Raw genomic sequence first — 9,174 nt, 5'->3', positions numbered from 1 at the left:
TCAAGACGTGGATTTCTTGTTTGATTTTTTTCTTTAATTGACTCTTATCTGACGAATTTAAGTCAGAAAAATTCCAGGATATGGGAGGCCATTGGAGCTCCAAGATCAACAAGCATATTCCACTCCTCTTCTGGAGGAGGCAGCAGAGTTCAGTGTTTAGAACATGGGCTGCAGCGCCTGCTGCCTGGGTTTGAATCCTGGTTGTGCCACTTTTTATTTCTGTGACCCAGAACTCAACTTCTCTGGGCCTTGGTACCTATTTCCTAGGGCCTTTGTATGACTAATAAATGAGCTAACATTTGTGAAGCACTTAGTAGGGTGCCTGGCATGTGGAGAGAGTTACGAAGGTGAACACTGAGACTCAAGGACGCAGCTGCCCTTGCAATGAAGCCCTCACGTGGAAAAGTTGGGTTGAAGGGCCTGTTGGTTGACTTGGGCCTCAGAGTTTCATCTCTGAATCACACACTGTGTCTCCACATGACATCAAAACTGCATCTCAGTTTCCTCATTCCCCCAACGTCTCCTTAGGACAACATTAACTTTTGGCACAATACCCCCCAACAAGACTGTTCCGCTGGTTGGATCTAGATAGGAAGCAAAGGGGTTGGCTAAAAAGATGCTTCACCCAGGGAGTTTCAGAGGCCAGCTATGGAGTGGACTGGAATCCTGGGGACTTCCGTTCCTGCAAACATATGCTGTAGGCAACTATGTAGCCGTGACCCCGACCTTCCTGGGGTCCATGAGTTGTCCCCCCAAGTGAAGTCTGACCTCTCTCCCTCTCCTACACCAGACCGCAGTCACATACCCTTCTCCCCTCCTCTACCCTCGTCTTCAGGAGAGATTAAATCTTTGTTCAAGGTTCTTTTTTCTCCCCTCCAGACATTCTGTGTTTAGAATTACAGCCACCTTTATTTTCAGCTTCAAGCAGATGTTCCAGGCAGAAAAAGCCTGCCAAATGTTTCAGATTACATCCAGGAGGTTTGGGCTCACGCTTTGCTGAATAAGAATCTGTGCTGACATTCTAGAAATCAGTAATACTTTAGGGTAGTGAGGCATCCCTCTTCTATGTTAAAAGGGTAATCCTGAGATGGGTTTGAAGCTCCAGAGAAATCATTCCAGTGCCTCTTATTTTTTTTATTTTTTATTTTTGCGGTACGCAGGTCTCTCACCACCATGGTCTCTCCCGTTGCGGAGCACAGGCTCCGGACGCGCAGGCTCAGCGGCCATGGCTCACGGGCCCAGCCGCTCCGCGGCATGTGGGATCTTCCCAGACCGGGGCGCGAACCCGTGTCCCCTGCATCGGCAGGCGGACTCTCAACCACTGCGCCACCAGGGAAGCTCCCAGTGCCTATTATCTGACAGGACTTTACAGTTTACCAAGTTCTTACACATCCATGATTTCATTTGCATCTTGAAACAACCCGGAGAAGTAGTCACGACAAGGATTAGGACTGTTACTTTGCAGATGACAGGGCTAAATATAAGAGAGATGTGAGGGCTTGACATGCTTATAAGAGTTTGTTTTTGGTCTCTTACCTTCCAAACCTGGGCACTTTCCACAAATAGCAACATGATACATTCACATATTGCTTTCCTATACACTTTATAAAGTACTAACAGGAGTGCGGTATCATTTTATCTCCAGAAAAGTCCCATGAGTTAGATAGGGAACTGTTTTAGTCAGCATAGAATAGGCTATGCTTTGGTAACAAACAAGCCCTGATAGCTCAGAAGCTTAACCCAACAAAGACTGACTTCATGTGCATATCATTTTCTGATGCAGGTCCAGGTGGTTCTCTGAGGTGGTTTTCCTCTGAGTGATAACCAGTATCCTTCCATATCATTCTCCATTTAAAAAATACAGCCTTAGAAGCCACCAGGGGATCAGAACATAATGTTATCGATTTCCCAAAAAGTTTTTTGGCCAGACTGTCACTTCTCCCCACATTCTATTTGCCTGAACCCAGTCATGACCTCAGCCTAACTGCAAACAAAAGGTAGTTTTCTTGTGAGCCAAGAAGAGTAAATGTAATGGGTTTTACTGAATACAAAGCATTATTTCTGCCATTTCAAACTGCACCAGCTCTTGTTCTAGGCTGTCTACAAGGGGCTGGCAAATAAAACATCATGGTGACAAACTTTGATACTGTGCCAACTATAGAACAACAACAAAATATCTGTGGGGCAAACTGAATTATTTCAGAGGTAAAGCTCTCCACCAGCTGAAGAATGTTACTATACATCACAACAGGTTACCAGACCAGAGAAAAGGAGAGCAAAATGACTTGCACATCACTGGGGCTGAAATGAAACGCAGGCAGACCTCGTTTTATTCCCCTTTGCTTTATTGTGCTTCGCAGATATTGAGATTTTTACAAATTGAAGCTTTGTGGCAACCCTGCATTAAGCAAGTCTATCAGTGCCATTTTTCTAACAGCATTTGCTCCCTTCATGTCTCCATGACACATTTGGTAATTTTCACAATATTTCAAACTTCTTCATTATTATATTATATTATATCTATATGGCAATCTCTGGTTAGTGATCTTTGATACTACTATTGTAATTGTTTTGGCGTGCCACAAACTGTGCTCATATAAGAACTTAATAAATGTTGTGTGTGTTCTGACTGCTCCATAGGCCAGCCATTCCCCCATCTCTCTCCCTCCTCTTGGGCCTCCCTATTCCCTGAGACACAACAATATTGAAATAAAGCCAATTAATAACCCTACATGGCCTCTAAGTGTTCAAGTGAAAGGAAGAGTCTCTCACTGTAAACCAAAAGCTAGAAGTGATTAAGCTTAGTGAGGAAGGCCTCTTAAAAGCCAAGACAGGCTGAAAGCTAGGCCTCTTGCACCAAACAGTTAGCCAAGTCGTTAATGCAAGAGAAAATTCTTGAAGGAAATTAAAAGTGCTATTTTAATACACAGATGATAAGTGAATACACAGATGATAAGAACGCACAACAGCTTTCTTGCTGATATGGAGAAAGTTTTAGTGGTCTGGATAGAAGATCAAACCAGCCACGACATTCCCTTGGGCCAAAGCCTAATCCAGAGCAAGGCCCTAACTCTCTTCAATTCTATGAAGGCTGAGAGAGGTGAGGAAGCTTCAGAAGAAAAGTTTGAAGCTAGAAGAGGTTGGTTCATGAGGTTTAAGGAAAGAAGCCATCTCCGTAACATAAAAGTGTAAGATGAAGCAACGAATACTGATGCGGAAGCTGCAGCACGCTACCCAAAAGAACGAGCCGAGATCATTAATGAACGTGGTAACACTAAACAACAGATTTTCAATGTAGACAAAACAGCCTTATGTTGGAAGAAGATGTCATCTAGGACTTCTGCAGCTAGAGAGAAGTCAATGCCTGGCTTCAAAGCTTCAAAGAACAGGCTGACTCTCTTGTTAGGGGCTAATGAAGCTGGTGACTTTTAAGTTGAAGCCAATGCTCATAACCCATTCTGAAAATCCTAGGGCCCTTAAGAATCATGCTAAATCTACTCTACCTTTGCTCTGTAAATGAAACAACAAAGCCTAGCGGACGGCACATCTGTTTACAACATAGTTTACTGAATATTTTAAGCCCACTGTTGAGACCTACTGCTCAGAAGAAAAGATTCCTTTCAAAATACTACTGCTCATTGACAATGCAACTGGGTTAACCAAAAGCTCTGATGGAGATGAAACATACAAGATTAATGTTGTTTTCATGCCTGCTAACACAACATCCATTCTGCAGCCCATGGATCGAGGAGTAAGTTTGACTTTCAAGTCTTATTATTTAAGAAATACATTTTGGAAGGCTATAGCTGCCAGAAATAGTGATTCCTCTGATGGATCTGGGCAAAGTCAATTGAAAACCTTCTGGAAGAGATTCACCATTCTGAATGCCATTTAGAGCATTCATGATTCATTGGAAGAGGCCAAAAATATCAACCTTAACAAGACTTTGGAGAAACTGATTCTAATCCTCATGGATGACCTGGACGGGTTCAAGACTTCAGCAGAGGAAGAAACTGCAGATGTGGTGGAAATAGCAAGAGAACTAGAATTAAAAGTGGAGCCTGAAGATGTGACCGAATTGCTGCAATCTTATAAAACTTTACAGAAGAGGAGTTGCTTCTTATGGGTGAGCAAAGAAAGCGGTTTCTTGAGACAGAATTTACACCTGTGAAGACTGCTGAAATGATAATAAAGGATTTAGAATATGACATAAACTTATCTGATAAAGCAACGGCAGGGTTTGAGAGGATTGACTCCAATTTTGAAAGAAGTTCTACTGTGGGCAAAACGCTATCAAATAGTGTTGCGTGCTACGGAAAAGGAAAGTCACTTTATGTGACAAACTTCATTGTCATTTGTTTTAAGAAACTGTCGCAGCCACCCCAACCTTCAGCAACCAACCCCCTGATGGGTCAGCTGCCATCAACATCAAGGCGAGACCCTCCACCAGCAAGAAGATTACGACCTGCTGAAGGCTCAGACCATGGTTAGCATTTTTTTAGCAGTAAAATATTTTTTAATTAAGGTATGTACTTTGGTTTTTTTTTAGACATAATGCTATTTCACACTTAGTAGACTACAAGTATAGTGTAAACATAACTTTTACATGCTCTGAGAAACCAGAAACTTCATGTGACTCACTTTGTTACAATATTTGCTTCATTGCGGTGGGCTGGAACTGAACCTGCAATATCTCTGAGGTATGCCTATACCAACAATTTATTCATTCTTTTTGTACATCCATCTACATCCACAAATGATTGAGGAGGTTTCTAATATTAAAGCACATCCAAAAGAAAACCGTTAAGAACAAAACTACCCAAAAAAAAAAAGAAAGAAAGAAAAGATAGTCATATAAAGAAGAAATCTAGCTATACCAAATATTTAGGATTGGTTAATCATTATGACTGAACAACTGAGGTTTGTCTGTGAATTTACCAGAAGCTAAAGTAGCAAGGAGAATAGAGAGTTTATGAAATAGCATTTTTGAGCACATTTAATGTCCTAGTTACTATGTGAAATGTTTTACATACATCAGCTTATTTGACCCATACGTCAGCTTATGACCATCAGTTAATGATGGGAGCCGCCACACGCCGAATTCATTCTCAGTGAGATGACACAGAATGTCTCAAGTACACTCCGTACAAGGCTAGGTTCCAACTCAGCCATGTCTGATTCCAAAATCTGTGCTCTTTCCATACCTAATAGCTCTCTTTGTCACATAAAGGGAAGCATATAATTAAGTAGATACAAGAAGAAATAGGAGATGCATATACTCTTTATTTTTATTAAAAGAAAAGAGTGTTATCTTAATGAGCTCCAAGTCAGCAAGTCCCAAATTTTCCTCACTACTTCAAACCACTGGAGGTTAAGGTAGAGTTCACCTTGAAGGGTATCAAAGGGGCCTGCAACACACCTGTGGCAAGGAGAGGATTTGAAAGCTGGGGGAGGAATATAGTGCAGGTAAACGAAGGTTAAGATTTCTGTGTAAGGTCACACAGCAAGGCTGTGCTAGTCTTCCAGGCCTTCCCCTAGCACTTGGTTTATTAGATAGGATTAGATTAGATTTTGAAGGCTAAACCACTAAGAGAGAGTGAATTTTCACTCTTACCAACGGACCAGAAACAAAGAAGAAAGAGGAAAACCTGTAGACTACATATTGGTTCCCTTTACCATCTTTGATTGACATGGGGGTAGTCAATTGGCTTATTCAACTTGTTAATGGCATTCTTGCTTCTCAGCAGTGCTACACTGCACATCATCCCCCTAATTAACAGCTGTTTTCAGTCCATGCCAACTGCACAGACTCAAGGCTAAAATCCATCCTTGCTCAAGCTGGAGACCAGGTATATCATTCAAGGATGGGCATTTGATGGAAGGAACACTGTGCTTTGCCTAAGTCGCAGCCACCTGGAAGTAAAGGGCTGGCCTGGGGTGTTTCAGAAGTATAAAGCTGAAATAAACACTGACAGCGAGTGGCCAGTGAATGGATATGTCCTGAATTACCATGCAGGCAACCTTCACTCTGCGCAGTTCTGAAACGTAGTACACAGATTTCAGGTACCACGTGGTACAGTGCAGCAACACCAGTCCCCCAGCAACACAGTTCCATTTTCAGTCACCATGGCATACGAACTGTGAGAAACTGAATAAAGTAGAAACTCTGCCACCAGCTCATCAGTCAATAACAGATATGGCCCATGGTCAGTGGCCAATCGACTCACATCTTTCAAAGGCTGGCAATGATTGGTCACTGCGCATGTAATTCAGTTCGCTCACAGCCAGCAAACCCTGGAGTGATGTTGCCTCCCTGTCTCCTGGTGATAAACCCATGGGACCTTTGACAAAAATGGATACTCAAAAGAGGAAGCTGGCCAACCCAAAGGAAGGCGCAGCAAAGAAATAGCAAGTGGAAACACCAGGAGCAAAATTCAAATCCAACGTAAATAGCGCAGTAATAGCTGACAGTGGGATGCTGACTGCCACTACTGCAGCGCCTCTAGATAGACAGCCAGAGGAACTGAGTGAAGGTGACTTAGCCACATGAATGAGGAAAGGGAGTATAATATCCCAAAGAAATGGGCACCTTCAAAACCTTCACTTGAGAGTGTGTGGTGGCGCTGGCTTGAGGGAGTCTGCGGCGGTCGAGCTGGAGACACGTCCCCCTGTCCGGAGCTGTGATGAGCACCCCAGCCGTGCCCCAGGACCTGCAGCTGCCCCCGAGTCAGACGGCCCAGTCCACGTTCAGAGAGCAAAGAAGACAAAAACTCAAGGAGCATCTGTTAAAAAGAAAAACTTTTTTTGCATACAAACAGGAAAATCAGATATTATCCAGTGGTAGAGACAAAAGAGTGAAGACATCTGAAGGCCAGATCCAAGAAGAGACAAAAATTCTGAAACTTTATCAGCCATTTTTGCCTTAAGAGAATGTCGGTAGACCTACTGGGATCAAGAATAATATAACAATGGAAGAGAACTGTATTCCTTTAAAACCTTCTAATGAATTAACCAATTCAACTACAGCAATTGATACACCTAATTTTGAGGATAATAATCAAACTCTGCCGTTGTTACCAATTAAAGATGACCCCCAAAGTCAACATATGACCTTAAGCCAAGCACTTCACCGTAAAAACAGTAAATAGAAACAAATGACTACAGAGAAACCAAAGCAAGGCGCTAACATGCCCAAGAAACCTGTGCTTGGATCTTATCGTGGCCAAATTGTTCAGTCTAAGATTAATTCCTTTAGGAAACCTCTACAAGTCAAAGATGAGCTCTGCAACAATGAAGAAACTTCCAGCTACTGTCTCTAAAGCCACAAAGTCTCAGCCTGTAGACACCAGCAGTGTAACAGTGAAAAGTGATAGAGCCTCACATACGACGACTGCCACTAAATTTGTGAGCACTACATCTCAGGGCAGTCAACTTGTGCGACCTTCTATTAGAAGTCACCACAGTAATAACCAGGACGCCATGAAACAAGGCATCAGTAGGATGTCTGCCAGTGTTACAGTTTGGAAAGGATCTCGAGAGAAAGAATTATTACAGTTAAACACAGTTTTGTCTATTATCAAAACCAGTTCTTCTCAGGACATAGAAAGAAATAAGACACTATCAAGAAGCATGACATCTGAAATGGTAGCCAGGCCTGCTTCGTCTTCTAATACTTAACTGAGAGAAAAGTCAAAAGGCATTGACCAGTGCAGATATACCACGGTGAAAGCAGCTAGTGACAGTAGATGGACTCAGCGCAGAGAAACTGCGGAGGAGAGAAAGGCTCGTCTGAGTGAGTGGAAAGCTAGCAAAGGAAGAGTGATGAAAAGGCCTCCCAGCTCAGTGGTTACCCAGCCTGAGCCCGAAGCACAAGATGAAAAACCAGTTGGGTCCTTCTGGACTGCCACGGCAGAAGAAGACGAACAGCGATTGTTGACTGAAAAAGTAAACAAGACATTTTCTGAATGCCTAAACCTGATTAATGAGGGATATCCAAAAGAAGAAGTATTGGTTACACTGAATGACCTGATTAAAAATATTCCAGATGCCAAAAATCTTGTTAAACATTGGATATGCCTGCTTGTACTGAACCACTTACGAGTCCTATTGAAAATATTACTGCAATCTATGAGAAGGCCATCCTGGCAGGAGCTCAGCCTGTTGAAGAGATGCGACATGCAACTGTTGACATTCTGACAATGAAGAGTCAAGAAAAAGTTAAATTTGGAGAAAATATTGGGGAGTCTTGTGCAACCAAGGAACAAATCCAAGAAGCCACCATTGATGATATAAGTGTTAATCTGGGGTCAGAAAAACCGGAAATAGAAAATAAGCATCTTACGAATGTAGTATTTCAAAGTTGTGAAAAAAGAGCAAGATAGCAAAACAAAAGGTCCAACCAGTGATGTTAAAACCCACAATACATTGGGCTTCCCTGGTGGCGCAGTGGTTGAGAGTCCGCCTGCCGATGCAGGGGACACGGGTTTGTGCCCCGGTCTGGGAAGATCCCACATGCCGCGGAGCGGCTGGGCCCGTGAGCCATGGCCGCTGAGCCTGCGCGTCCGGAGCCTGTGCTCCGCAGCGGGAGAGGCCACAACAGTGAGAGGCCCGCGTACCGCAAAAAAAAAAAAAAACACAAAAAACCTGCAATACAGAAATTAGGGCGGGTTGCTTAATTAAATATAATGTGTCTACTACTCCACACTTGCAAAGTGTGAAAAAGAAGATGCAGTTTGACTAAACAAATTCTGCATTTAAACAGCTGAAGTTTCTCACACCAGTTAGACGTTTTCGATGTCTTCAAGAGAAGACTTCTAAATTGCCAGATACGTTAAAAGACCATTATCCTTGTGTGTCTTCACTAGAACAGTTAACAGAGTTGGAAAGTGAAACTGACGCTTTTGTGTGCTGCCCCAGCGCAGCCCTGTGCCGCATGTACTCGGAGACTGACAAGACAGAAGAGAAGTGAAGCTCTGAAAGGAGTGGGGTTGTATTATTCTGAGTTGGTTGGTTGGTTTGTTGTCGCTTTGCATGTCCCTTAGGTCAGGAGTTGCCAAGTACCTAAGTATTGACGGCAGTCAGCACTTACTCATGTCCACTCTATAGCAGGTGTTGCCTCCTGTGCGTCGGAAAGCTAAACCTACCTTGTCAATCTCAATAGACTGACTTTTTCTC

The 9,174-nt window shown here is 43.0% G+C and overlaps 1 pseudogene; it reads left to right on the top strand.

Annotated features, from left to right (window-relative positions):
* The first annotated feature begins 6,615 nt into the window (after positions 1-6,615).
* On the top strand, positions 6,616-8,968 carry LOC137208403 (cytoskeleton-associated protein 2-like; annotated as a pseudogene).
* The last annotated feature ends 206 nt before the right edge of the window (positions 8,969-9,174 follow it).

The sequence above is a fragment of the Pseudorca crassidens genome, chromosome 16 (genome assembly GCF_039906515.1).
Source record: "Pseudorca crassidens isolate mPseCra1 chromosome 16, mPseCra1.hap1, whole genome shotgun sequence".
NCBI classification, from domain to species: Eukaryota; Metazoa; Chordata; class Mammalia; order Artiodactyla; family Delphinidae; genus Pseudorca; species Pseudorca crassidens.
Note: the sequence above shows the minus strand (reverse complement) of the source record. Positions and strands in the feature narration are given on the sequence as shown.